This window comes from Coturnix japonica, chromosome 23, assembly GCF_054131305.1.
Source record: "Coturnix japonica strain WE chromosome 23, WE-NBRP24, whole genome shotgun sequence".
Taxonomy (NCBI): domain Eukaryota; kingdom Metazoa; phylum Chordata; class Aves; order Galliformes; family Phasianidae; genus Coturnix; species Coturnix japonica.
The window spans coordinates 9,206,020-9,221,014 of NC_140685.1; the positions used below are offsets into that span (position 1 = coordinate 9,206,020).

General features: G+C 39.7%; 1 long non-coding RNA gene across 1 annotated transcript in view; it reads right to left on the reverse strand.

Moving 5' to 3' along the window:
* The window catches only part of LOC107322316 (uncharacterized), a 184,392-nt gene that overhangs the window by 163,218 nt on the left and 6,179 nt on the right, over positions 1-14,995 (reverse strand). Inside the window, exon 2 of the long non-coding RNA XR_001558890.3 lies at positions 6,163-6,276. This is a non-coding gene — a long non-coding RNA (uncharacterized LOC107322316). The remainder of the gene's footprint in view (positions 1-6,162; positions 6,277-14,995) is intronic.

The following is a 14,995-nucleotide window of genomic DNA, read 5'->3' on the forward strand; positions in this document are numbered from 1 at the left end:
GGCCCACAGAGACCTTTGGGACACGTGGATCCAAAGCTACACCAGTGCGGTATGTAAAGGGGTAGATTGAAGAAAATGACTTTCAGTCCATCACCTAGAACTCACAGAAAACCAATGGCTTGATGCTTCCAAGAATGTGAATAAACCCAATGTGTACCACGGGATCAGATGGGGAAATAAACTGCCTTATTAGGAGCTAGTGAATCTTAGGCACATCAACACAAACTGTGCTGTTGTAAAACCAGGTTATTAATCCTGGCTCCACCACCAACTGGGCATGTGGTTTAAGTGAAACCATTTTATTCTTAACCTTTTTATTTGTAGGAATAACGCTGGCCTGCAGTCAGTGTTTGTTGGCCTCCTGCTGCCTTCAGCACCCTGCCTGCTCGCGCTCCCACTGGGGCAGCGCCGCGAGCTGTGTGCCTCCCTGAACACGTCTTTCAGCCTATGATGGTTACTTCACTCTTTAATGCTGATGACTCTTCTTTTTTCTCTACTTCTTATCTCATCTCTGCTACAACAGAATGTCAGTTAAACAGGATGACTTTTGTTTGAATTTAGCAATTCCCTACACGCAGTACAGTTATTAGCTAAGATTAGAGCTACACAAATACCAAGGTGTCTGAACTGTTCTGTCATTTACATCTTCAGTCCCTGGTGTCTTGCTAGGATATTCCAATTTCTGTTTGAAAGTACAAGCCACACCAAATTCTGCTCCAACATATTTATACATACATCCTCCAAATCTTATAAAACACAGCATTATTCTAGAATTTAATCTGATTGTGAGGTCAGTAATCTGCTAAATTAGCACTAAGCAATTCATACCGTTGCTTTCTTGCTTACACTTTTCTTTCAATATATTGACTTTATTCCTTTGCTATTTTCAAATTCTATTACCTACACAGTCTTCATCACACCACCAGCAGCATCCATCTACTAACATCTACTCCTCCGAATGATCAAGAGTCATCCCTATTTTTCAATTCCCTCTCCTTCAACAGCAACCTGGTTGCAATTGGCAGTGCTAAAACAAAGCGTTGCAGGACCAAATCCCCAGTGGAGCTACTGACTTTGGTTGATGAATCGTTCTTGGCTGAGCCTCATCAGCAGATCAGGCCAGCAGGACAGCTGAGGAGATGCTTTTGCCTCCCACTCCCACAGACATTACCTGACCCTCCAAGATGTATGAGTCCTGCTTAGCCTGGAGACAAACTGCAGGTGAATCCTGAACCATGCGCAGGCGGCCTCCCCGACTTACACGAACGGTGTTGGTTACTCAGTTAAAAGGAAATGAGATACAGAAATACCACACCGTATCTGATTCATGAACTGTTTGTCTTATTGCATTGTATTTAAGAAATAATCTCATGATTTTGTTGTACACAGCAATAGGCAGCTGCTGAGTTTGATTAAGTATTGAAACTGAAGCATTTAATCAATCCTTATAGCCATTTATGGGAGCCACATTGAAGCTGAGGCATTTAATCAATCTTGATGGCAAAGACTACATACCACAAACCAATAAAGATTATGGCTGTTACAGAAGAAGATATACCATGAAAAAGAGGAAGAAAAGATGTCTCCCACTGCCCCAGAAGACAGACTGTGTTCATGTTCTCTGGATTTCCCAGAAAGATGACCAGTAGATACCAGTAGACATTGCAATGGTAATGGGAGGATGGTTGGACTAAGATAATCTTGTAGGTCCTTTCTGACCTTGTGATTCTATGATTTTATGATGCTGTACTGAGAATTGAAGTCTGCCCTTGACTTCACTGCACTATGGATGTCTGCGATATGATGATAGGAATGAGAGAGACTGGACTGGACGGCACAGAGCAGCAAAAGATGGTAAGATATTTCCTTCCAAAGAACTAACAAGAACCTGAGAGATCCTGTGGCAGCAGAGCCATCTGTCCAGGTGCTTCTGCAGCACTGCCCAAGCACAGGGCCTCATTTCACCACCTTCTGGCCTGGCAGAGATTTGCATCTGACCTTGCATGACTAGAAAGAAAGATGAGAACTGTGTGTGTCTGCAGCAAAGCTTTTTACACCTACTTCACACACACACAAATAAACCAGAGAAAATTATTCCTTTTCTCTGCCCACATTACTACTGGAGAGAAACAATATTCACTAGATTTTGGATTGTTAATCCTATTGAGTTTCTATCAAGTGTTTCATTACCAGTGAAAGCCTTCTGGATGCTTCTGCAGAGGAAAAGACATAGTCAGAGCCTGCCAGATTTTTTGATGCATGAAGCAAAATCAAAAAGCCATTCAAATTTTAATAAATTGATAATGAAACCTCAATATTTTGGGCAGCTCTTGTTTCCAAAAACACCCCTTTACTTTGTATATTCTGTATTTTCAAAGAAAACAACCATTTGACAAAGGCACTGTGGACGCCTATGTCTCTTTGAGCATTTTTGTTAAGGGTAGAAGGATTTTCAGAGCGGAGTTATTGCCAAACCACTGAGAATACCAGCATTAGGAGTTTGGGTTGCACATTCCTGCTTAGGAATGGACAGACAAACATTTTCTAAGAGAAATGGGTCACCTCATATCCTAATTAAATCAGGTGTAAGAGACAGTCCTTAGGTAATTATTCATTACAAGGATCCCTGCCCTTGCTAAAGGATTAGTGCTGCTCATTATTAGTTTAACTATTTGCTTACCTGCTCTGCTTGCAGCCTGAGAATACATATGCTTCCATGTAAATGTACTTGCATTAATGAGACATGCCTATAACCAGCACTAACACACCTTCCCTTCCCCCTTGCAGACCAATTCAGTGCTGATGATGGCTTTCACGAAGCAGTGTTCCAACAAAACACAAAGTGGTAGCAGTAACGATTCACAGATTTGTGACACCATGATTATCATAATCATATTCTTTAACCACTACGACCTAACTCTTAGACACATACAGTAATTCACTTTTTCCACTTTGAATATTCTTCACATGTATAATTTCAGTACTGTGTGTGCAACAGGAATATAATAAAATGAAGTCATATATGAACGAGTTTTACAAGGTACGATTCCAAGAGCTGTTAATTTAAATCCATTTGAAGTGTATTTAAATTTTACAGGCAGCGTTATCAGTGGTGTCACTGTAACACCTTTCTATTGCTTTTTTATTACTTTAGAATTCAGCATCCTTTTCTACGAGGAGGAGGAATTCCATCAACACAGGGCAGACAGCATTAAGTGCTTCACTACAGTAATTACACTGAACTCCTCCTTCCCACACCACTCTGTTTGGGCAATTCAGTGTCCTCAGTACATAATGCTGTTATTGGGGTGCTTGAGTTTAACATCAGAGATTTTGCACATACTTCCTTTCCATTATCCCTCACTTTGGAAAGCATAATTCAGTTATTTAAGAACTGCTAAGAAATGAAAGACAAGTGGCTATACACAGGTTCTGTGTTTAGTTTGTGTGCTTTAGTGCTTTTGTGTTGTTTGTTGTTTGTTAATGGGTAAATCAGAACTAGATAAGTAGATGGACATCTATAAGGAGCAACATCAGGATGACAGTCCAATAATTGCAACATCCTGATTCTGCCAGACATCAAGACCTAGGAAAGCCCTTCAAAAATAATTTGGCTTTTACTCCGGTAGCTGCTGACACTGCAGTGGTTTAGGCTAGAACAGTAATATCCACATGAGCCTGCAAACCTACCTGGGGTTTCCCAAGTATCACAAGCACCAATGGGAGTTGTGGAGGAATAGCATTTCTCTTTCAGCATTCAGCATGATGAAGGAGACCTGCTGGATTTTCTGGATTTTCTGTAGATCTGATTAGGGACATTTTACAAACCAGCTATCAGAAGTAAAATGGGCTACTGGATATTCTAACCTGGAATACAGTATTCTGAAGGACATAATCTTCAATCTGAATAAAATGCTAGAATCCTCACATTTGAGGGGAAGAAAGGCTATTGCTAAGGATTCTGCAAAGTGGTGTCAGTAGCTCCTTTGAAACAAAATTGGTACAGAATATACAAAAATGGGAATAGGTACCAACGCGGGGAAGCAGCTCAGTTTCACAGCAACATCACACTGATTCAAGGTTGTTTGATGAAAAAGAGACGATGGGTAGATGAAGATGTAATTTCTGAAGAGAGAACAAGAAACTACAGACTTAAAAGTGAACGGATAGGGCTGCAGGAAAGAAAAGAAAAGAAAAGAAGAATGAAAACTAATTGAGCTATTTCAGGGAACACTCCAGCATACCTTGAGTGAGAAAACAAAGGATCCTTTGAAAGTAGAGTGCTAGGCACTTATTTAAACAAGACGACGTGGAAAAAGACAATCAATTATAGTAGAGCTTCATAATTGTTTTAATAAGAAAAGAATGAAGTATGACAATAGAATTTTTAAGAGGAAAACGTTTCAAACTATGTGACCACAGGGAAGGTGGGAGCTCTGACAGCCCAATTTGGCCATAAGTTACATCAACATTTCTGTAATTAAGGTGCTAAAGGGGAAGAAGGAAAGTGAGAAAAAAAAAAAAAACAAAAAAAAAACAAGAAAAATTTAAGTAAAATAACTTCCCTGTGCTCATTCTTTCTCAAATAAATTTTAACAGATTTCTTGAGGAGAATCCCAACTAATGGCTGGGAGAAATGTAAGCATGAAATGAAGGTGAAAGATGTCATTTCTAGTCTCAGATCAATGTAACTTGAGGCAGCCTTAATCATTACACTCCAAGGGCAATATGATTTTCACATAATTTAATTGAAAAACTGGAATTCTATTAGATTTGATTATACAGAGAACAATCCACATTCATCCGCTTGGTGCACAGTGTTTGCTTGGGCCCTACTGACATGGGTAATAACTGCCATTATTTTATGTTCCTATCTCTTTGTCGGAAAGAAAAGCCCCAGTCATCACCCCAAGGGCTTCAAGCAATGGCATCTGTTGTCTAAAGCACTGCAGTGCAGGACATCACATTTTAAAGTGACAGTAAAAAAGTCACTGTACCTAGAAAAGACCCTGAGTCTCTGACAATTACTCACATAATACTGTGGAACTGAGGAAAAAATTAGAAAGAAAAAAATTAGCACTACTCTTTTTATTCGTGATCTGTGCATCACCTGGAATATCCTGCAAGCCCTCGTGACTTATAGGAGGGAATTCTAATGACATGTTCATTTCAGTAAAATAACTGCAATGACTCCCAGACTGAAAAACAATTATTCTCATTAAAAAGAAAGTTGCATTAATTCCATAGAGGAGCCAAAGGAAGACCCGAGACACAGTAGTATCCCCTGGCAAAATGACAGGTGTTTCAGAACTGAGCAACTAGAAACATCAGTGGGAGACCATGTAACTCCAGGGCAAGAATCTACGAATGAAAGGAGATCAACAGTAATTTATGCACATGACAATTAAAAAGAAAGTAGGCAAGTAGTCTGAAGTGCAAAGTTTCTGCACCAGCACACCAAAATCTCTGCCTTCAGCACAGAGAAAAATCAAATGTAATCAAAGGGTCCCTGATAAGAAAAAAAAAGATGACTCCAGTTGAGTATAGGGGAATTGTTCCTCTAAGTGGCACAGACGTGGAGAAAGGAAGTGTCAGCAGCTACAGAATAGAACCTATAGATCGCAGATCAGTAGGTTTTGTTAGTGCTGAAAAACATGACTTTGTCTTAGATTCTGTTCTATAAATCTTCACTTATTTGCAGCATTGCTCACAGCATGGTGTTCATTACCGTTAATTAGCTGAACTTCATTTCCACAGAGACTGCAAAAGCGGCAGAATCATTAAAAAGGTAGAAAGTAATAGGTATGCATTTCTAGGGCTTCCTTCCACTTCCCAGCCCTCTCCTTTAGGCTCTCCTGAAAGCCATCCCTGGGCACACATTGCCAGCTCAGGCTGCTATCTGCAAACCCACGCCATCCTCAGGATGAAGGCTTGCTAACCCCTTCCCAGGGGGCACTGCCCTCACCCCCTGCCTTGTTGGAGCGAGGCAGAACATCCAACAGCCTCAGCAGTGAATGAAAATGATGACACAAACCCCCAGCTGGGGTAGTGGCACCCAGGGCTGTCCACTGAGAGAAGCCAGATTCCACACATCAATGCTGTCAGTGCCTAGGGGCTCATATTATACAAAGGCTTTCCACTGTTATTAGCTTCCTGACTTACCAAGAGCCATTTCCATGAAATCAGTCATTCTGCAGACACTTTGTCATGCCTTACTGGTTCTTGGAGTCTATCTGTTGAAAATGTCCACTCTTTTCACTGAGCTCCAACTTACACCTGAATAAAAAATAAGCCTTTAATGAAAAGATGTGTCGAGGATTATCGGTGATTGTACAAGAGATGAAGATTTTTACTACTTTTTTTACAGCTGAATATTCCACTGACTTAAAACTTCCCACACAACAAATATTCCCAGATCTCATTGGAATCACTCAGAGAAGACTTGGCATAGCATGTAAAAAAGAGACAGACAAAAACCACAAAGACATTGTGTCCCAAACGTGGGACTTGTTGGCTCCGAGGAATGATGATGCTTCTTCTAGAAATGAATTTCTGTCCCACTCATCCTGTATTATTCCCTATTTCTACATTCTTTAAAAACTCCACAATAACAGCACAATTATGACTGCAGCAGCCAAGTATCTTCATAATGTGCCACATTTGCCTATAATTCATGAGTTATAGAACTAAAATATCCAAATCAATATCCAGAAAGTATCACATATTTAAACCAAATTAACTTATGTCAGAGCAGTTAATCCTTGGTTTCGAGGCATACTGTCTTTTTATTTTTTTTCCCCTTAAGTAATTTAAAAGATAATTTCCCTGAGGATTTAAAGGCACTGAGATACACTACGTGGAATAGCAACAGCTCTGCCTGGGAAGGACACACTTCACGAGTCTTTAAAATAAATTGTCAGAGAATGTAATGCAGCCTTTCTGGGTACTTTCATCATAACTCTACCTATTTATTATCAAGAAAATGTCAAATTCAGATGTTAATTTGGGAAGCAAAATCTTACAGAATGAACCATGAAAATGATACTCATAAAGCACAAAAAAAAAGAGCAGAAAAGCATCTTGAAAGTAAGTAAGATGATGAATTTGAGCTTTGATTCCCCTGCACTCTACTGAGCAGCCCTCTTCTCTACAAAGTGCCTGGATCCCCATTTTTTCACATTCATTTTTAAAAGCTAAGGATCCCCAGAGACACTTGAGCCAAATACAAGTGATTGATCTTGAATTTAAAGCCCTGAAAGCTTTGCTAAGGTTGTGGGTGCACTGGCTCAGTTGCAACTTCATGCTCCATCCTCCTGGACAACTGGTTCCTATGGGGGGAAGGAAGCTGTCTGCTCCAGAAGTGTGAAAGTCCCATTCAGAGCAACCCAAGTCTCCTCACTGCAAAGATAATCATGGAAAACACATGGAATCCACAGACCTCGGGGTTTCAAGAACTAAATAAGACAACACATCTCTGAACTGCTTTTGCTTCAAAACAAGCAACTTCAATAAAGTAGGTGAAAAAGCAACACTAACCATATATTTACAGCCAAGATAAATCCCAAAGAAGTGTCATGTTATCAAATTTACGCTTCTGGAAATGATATCAGGTATTTAAGCATCCATAACTCCACACTGATGGACAAAAAAGGGAAAAGAAATGTCTTTCTGGGCATAAAATGCAAAGACAAGTATTTATAAAGAGAAATTATCTTGTTTAAAACTCAATGTGTTAACTAATTTAGCACAGTATGTTGTTTAGCATAACCTTAGGTTCACAAAGAAAAAGACCGATGTCTAATCAAAGTTGCCCACCTGGAAAATTGTAGTACTTGTTCAATGTTATCAGAATAGGCTCATTTACTGTAGAGGCATTGTACAAAAATAGACTTGTGTATAGAATGTTGCCCCGATTATAGGATTGCACCTGTTAGCAGCCACTCATTTTAAAGCATCACTACCCTTCTTATAGCAAGACCGAGCACTGTGTTATTTTATGGTAATGGTAGTAAATACTGCAGCCTAACTCACAGGGCTCCTTAGGATAATTGCTGCTCAAATACCAGGTTAGTTGACTAAGATCCATCTCTTAATACCTGGAACTCGAAGGAGCTCTGAGTGAGGCAGTTCTCCAGACTATCAGGTTCCAGCTGCTCCTTTCCTTGTGACATGGACTGGTCCAGGAAGAGCCCCACAATCTGCCTCTGCCTTGCACAAAGTAAGGGCCGCTGCTTAGCAGGTTCTGTCTATCCAACAGTCACTTATTTGCAGACCATCACACAAAATCTAACAGAGCTAAATGCAGTGGAGTAGCTGATTGCCTGTGCAGAAAAGCATTAAGGCAGACTGTGATAGAGGGAAACAGAGGGTTTTGATAACTGCGAGATCCCTACTGTGTCATTAGCCAGCAGTAGCCTCCGAATAAGACAGTCTCCTTTGCTACTCATCCCTGTCTCAACAAACAAGGTAGCAATCACCAATATTCAGATATAAAAATAAAATGACCTGCACAGGAATGGAAACCATTTCTTCCTCAGTGCTAACAAACCCAACATGCTGTCAACCACATGACTTGCCCTACTTCTCCAAGGCAGTGAGACACGAGTCCTCAGGACATCCTGGGGTTCTTACTCACAGGTGTCCACATCCTTGTTTAACAAGTATGAAATAAGTGAAGGAGTGAGGAATGAAGGTGAGAAGTGAGCACTGCCAGGCAGTCAGACAAGGCTCTCAGAATCCTGGTATCCTGCATATTCAGCTACAGTAACAAGAGAAATTCTGTGCTTTCTGCACTGAAGTAATGAGATAGGACAGGTTAAATGGTTTCACACTAGGACTCACTTTTCCATCAATACAAAAAGAGGAAAAAAAAAGAAAGTTTGTAGAAGCAAAGTTTGCTCCCTCGTGTTCTTCTCTATAGAGCTCACTGTTACAGGAGGCGCTGTAAGTGTTAAAAGAATGTGTGCTTACAAGTAATGAGCCATTAAGAATCTTAGCAGATACCTAACAAGATGCACTTCTCTAATTGACTTTATTGTTAGAGTAATTAAGGAGACCCAACTCTTCTTCTTCCTACAAAATACACCCAGTTGCTGTAAGCACTGCACAAACATTTTCTCTGTGTAACTTGTGTGCAAGGGAAACAACCCGGGAAGGTGAAATTCAGTCTGTTCTTAGAAGAGAGAAAATGTACATAAACGTCCTTGTGGATCTCAAGGTGAACTGAGTTTTTAGCCTTTTTATGGCACGTTTCTGACCTTGTAACCAATAGTGATGGCTGGAGCTGACATTCTTATTAATATGTTTTCAAAATGACTCTCAAGAAACCCAGTGAGGAGAAAATAGATTAAACAGGCTGGTAGCCAAAAAGTCTCACTGGTCAAACCTCTTGGAATTGCAAAATTTGATGACAAAGCAAAACACTCCACGTCTGCCCACACTTAGCAAATCTTTGCTTTAGCATAACCTGACTCCTAACACTGATCCCTCATGTTGGAAAAACAAGTGAAACCACTTGAGTCAGCAGCATGCGAACATAGAGAGACCAGAAAGAGCAAGAATCTGAGGAGCCAAAGAAGCATGCACAAAACTCAGGTACCAGGCACAGAAGTGGCACACACTGCCAGCAAAGACCACTCACCACAGGCACATACACCTGGGAGCCACTGCAGCTCACACCACCACATATACACTGATTCCTTGTTTCTCTCCATCGTCTCTCAAGCCTTTCTTTTCCCATTCCCTTTCACACCATTGCAACAACAAACCTTCCCACATTCTCCCCCATGCCCTGAGCTCCACAAGCAACTCTATTCCCTATTATCTCCCCCACATCAGTATTGGGGTCCCAGGAGTTCTTTGCTCTTTGTTCATAAAACAAAACCCGCCACACAAATTCCTCTTGCCAACACACAGATGTTACACAACGATAACATCTAACCAGCAACAGGCAATCAGAATCTACAGAACAGAGATAAGTCACCAAACTTCTATCGGTTACAGTTATGGATGCCACCAGGATACGATGTAGCAGGTTGTAACTGCAGGTATCACTGCTGGCAATCAAAAAGACCTGCTCTGCTCTGCCAGAACTGATACAAATGCAGACCCCGTCGCAGAGAATTCATAATTTATGACAAGATGCAGCAGCGCAGCACCAGACACACAGGGTCAGGGGGTGGACAAATACGAATGTGCTTTTCTGAATTCATGGGTTTGATAATTAGCACAGTTTCAAGTATCCACACAAATGGCAGAGGAAAATAATTAATGATTTTCTCCAGTCGTTCCATTGTGAGTGAGCTCACCAAGGTTTGATGCTCTTCCAGTTTTGCATTTTAAACTGGATTTCTCTTTCTTTTCACATCTAATTTGGAGCATAATTTTTCATTGTCATACTGAGATGTGGCAGCAATCAAGTGGAAATAGCAGCCAGTTGCCACAGTAAATCATGACTGGGGAGTAATTAGCTTGTCTGTAATTAACCAGGGTATCTGGCAAGAAACTGTGGCAACTTATAACTAAAGAGTGGAAAAAAACACATCTAGCATAATTATTGATGATCACTTCAAATGGAATTTATAATTTAAGCATATACAGACTTTAGCAAATCATCCAGTGCTATGAACATCTTTACCCCAAATAAACAAAATCACTGCTTCACTCCCATCATCTCAGTGAACTGGCTCTGCAGAGTCCTCTAAGTTCTAACCCATGGGATCTCTGCCTCACCCAACGACAATTCCACCCAACCTAAAGGTTTTTAAATGCCATCAGAAGTGATACAGTGATATCTCCTCTAATCTCAGAACCTCATGCTCACTCTGCACTACCAGTAACAGCTCCAACTACAAAGGTCCTCTGAGCATCACCTCTCTGCCAAGGCAGCATGGGCAGAATAAGGACACAGCTGCCTTCCTACCTGTGGATGCTATGAGGACCTGTCGGCATAAATGCGAGGCACAATAACTGTCAACATGCAAATAGTGGAAAAAATCCCTAAGAACAACTTATTACCACCGCTGACCTCCAGAAGAACAACTGCTGTGCTACGAGCTTCTAGCAGACTGAAATGCAGAGATATAATTGCTTCTGTATAAGCTGAGCATAGAACTGCAACAAGAAAAAATTGTTGTTTAGATGCTAATTAATCCTCCAAAAGCACAAGAATGAGTGAATTGTGCCATTAAATTCCAACACAGATGTTTCTCATGCTCTGTGCATAATTTTAAAAGTAAAAATAAAAGGAACTGACTATATGCTGAATTATTAGAAACAGTTTTTCCTTTGCCTACTGAAAAATAAAAACGTGACTGCCCTGATGCTGCAGACAGAAGGGCTTCGTGCAGCCTCCTCTTCCCCTTGCACTACCAGCTCCTGGTCAGTCTGTGAGGAACCTCACAGGAAAAGTGAACTGGGTACAACGCTGAATTTCATTCCAGATTTGAGTTCAGGTTTCTGCATTTTGTCACCATGCAAATACATGCAGTACCACTCTCTGGAAAACACACACCTCTCTGCTGCTCTGGGAATACTCTGACTTCTGCTCCTAGCACATAAAACCACAGTGCACCTCCCACTCACAGGGATGTTAATAACGTACTGAATTACTGATATAAGTAATGCATTGTTGTGTATTTCTGTGGTTTTAGATCTGTTTGTTCTGCAAAGCCCTTTGTTCTAATATTTATAAGGTGTCATGGTAAAATATGTTTTACAAGGAAGTGTTTAAGAGTTATCAATCTTTTGTGAATAAGCCATCTTTGCAGAAGTGACTTTCCAGTATAAATAATCTGGCCATCTTAGACTCCCAGACATTTATAAAGATTATCATTTTGTTTGTTTAAAGAGAAATAAAACAATGCCTTTCCAGTTGCTTCTTTCTTTGAAGATTTAAACACATCAGAAAATCTGCTTAGTAATGTGAAGCAACATTATAGCAAATGCTGTTTTCTCCAAGTATCTACATGGAGAGAAGCCATACCCAACAACTGGGGAATATGAGGCAAAAAGAGCCACACTTACTGGCTGAGCAGGTGAGGAGGATCCCACTCATTTCCAGGGCACCCAACCTATGAAACCCAGTCACAAATTGCTCCAAGAATGGTAGGCATTTAAACCTTCATTACTAAGTGAAAGTCAATGAAAGTAAGTGCTACATGCTCCTCTCATAATCATAAGATATCTGCTACACCTACATCCCAAGCTGTTTTCCATGAAGAAAACATACTTCCCATTGCACTACAGCTAGTTCAGTAATTACTATTTGCATACATCACTGCATTTTGGCAAGGAAATACACTATCAGTGTGATTAAAATTATGCAATTTTCTGCATGTTGAGCAAACAGCTCAATGCCTTGATTCAGAAATACACATATAGTCAAATCCAGACTTTTGGATTTTCTGTGCATAGTCAGATTTAAGCATGTGCTTAAGTGCTTTCCTGAAGCACAACTTAACAGATAGAAAATCTTTTGAAACAATTAGACTGGAAATCAAAAAGCCCTGAAAGATGGCTATATAAATCTTTACCTAATCCTGTTTGCTCAAATACTTACAGGACTCTTTTTCTGTAAATAACAAAAAGTAAAAATAAAAATCATTAAGAGCTACAGAGAGTAGGTAAAAAAGATGAAACAAACCCGGTGTGCTTACAAATCCTTCACTTCCCCACTACCTGCCTGTTGTATTTCCCCACGTGGCTAAGTACAATAATTGCTAACACCATCACTGGTTCAAGCAGTTCTATTAGAAGAGACAGAAAGCATGAAAATCAATCAATCAAACCAACAAACCACTTTATTTAAAAATCAGAAATATCATGATAAATGGTAAGAAAAGACCTAATACTTAGCAAAGCTTCCATGACAACTTAATTTACCTGAGTAAATATTACAGCAATTTAAAACAAATTTGGAAAGTAGGTGGCATGTAGGAAAAAACAGGTCCTTGTCAAAAGGTTTATAATGACTATCTGGCTTTTCAAAAATAAATGATGCCTCTTTATGTTATTCAATTGTGAGTGACCCACATCAGAATGGGAGCACAACCTGAGCACAGCCTACATGGCCAGGGCAGAACATGCATCAAATGCGTTACTGCTGAGCAAGTTACCTGTCTGCTCCAGACAGCACTGAGGAGCAGGACAATGACAGCTACTGGCAGATCACAGCAGTGAGGACTGCCCAACTAAGTACTCATTTTAAACAGACAACTCCAGCTAGAATAAAGCAGGAGATATATTTTAATAAGAATAACCTGGCTCTCAATTCTCTGCAACTCCCAAACATCTGCTGATGTCTATTACGCTATTTATGTATATCAGAGTCTTGGCCGTGTTATGGGTCCTACCAGAATGTAACACTGGAAATGACTGTATTATAGCTAATAATCTGCTCTTGTCTCCATTTGTGCTAAGTACATACTTCCATCCCATCAAAGTCAGCAGGACTAATGACAGGCTTGAAGTCCAGCACATGCTAAATTGCCTTGCTGGAGCAATGTCAGAGATTCATGATTAAAACTAACAAACAAGCAAAAGAAAATAAAACAAAAAAAGAGGGCAAAGCAGCTGAAGTGTACATGATAAGGGAAATAATCCTTACAAAGGACTGTGGGTGAATTACTGAAGTCTATGGCCACATCATTAAACTTCAGTCAAGAGATTTCATGACTGAGTCTTAATGTAGATCCACTCTAAAGGCACGACAGTTTTGTGCTTGCTGCCAGGCAGTCACCATCTGCATAACACCAAAGGCATTCTCAAAAAACACACAGCATTCCTTTCATTTGAAGTGTTTTCTTCTTTATATGTATTGGCTGAAGAAAATACTGCTAATTCTACAGACAGTAACTCTTGTGCTAATGGCATCCACAGCTTCTTGCCATTCATTTTAAAAGTAATGGTGACATTCATGTGTGTTTAAATGGGGCTGGGACTTGACCCAGAGAAAATTAAACCCAAATAGGATGCCCAGTTTTATCTATGTGTTTCATTTGATACTTTCAAGGTTTGAAGACCTGTACAGTCACTAAATGATTAATAAGTTTATTCAGCGGTGGCTTGCATTCATTATCAGTTTACTGTCAGTTAAAAAGGAAACAAAGAAGACCAAATTGGCCAAAGTGAGCACCTATATTTCAGTGTGGAACTGCCTCGAGATCTGAGCACTCTCAACCTTTACAAAACGAAGCCCTTGATGTTTAAGCACTGACATTTTCTTTGAGATGTCAAATGAGTATCTTTGCCTTTTGTAAAGACTGAGAATCACAAACAGAATGCAAAAATGGTATTTATCACAATGAGTTGGAGAAAAGGGATGGCAAGGAAAAAAAAAAGCAACACAATGAAATGAAATGAAAGAATATACATACACATTGCATTAATAAAAGACCTTAGAAAGAGGGAGAACGATCATAAAAAGACTGTGCAATGGGCACAATAAAGCCAGTGAATAGGATTAGATAAAAAGCTTAAGAAGATAATAAAAATAGTTTATTCAAGAAATAAAAAAGAATGGGAAAAGGGACAAAAGGAAAAGCAATTCACATTTCTAGGTGAATGGACAATAGAAAAAGCATTCTGAGTTCAGCTACACAAAAATTACATCTTGTTACCTTCTATACAGCAGAGCAAATAATTTAGGTCATTGTGTTTGAATGAATACTAACACTTCAGGAGTCTGGAGATTCAAATATTTGAAAATAGGAATGTACATAAACCATACCATGTTTATTTTGCATATACAAGTAGAGAAAGGATCCTATCAAACTCCACCTGAAACCGGTCAATCATTTAAAGAGTGCCACATAAGACTGAAAAGAAGTACAGCTTTCAGCTTAAATTCATAGATGGATACACATCATAGGGAGCAAAATCAGATCTAAGAATATTTCTTGAGTAGAAAAATATTCTGGATGTTATAGGGCTTTTTAATGATCAGAAGATCTGTACTATTCCTATAATCATTTTACAGATCTTCCCTGTAGAAACA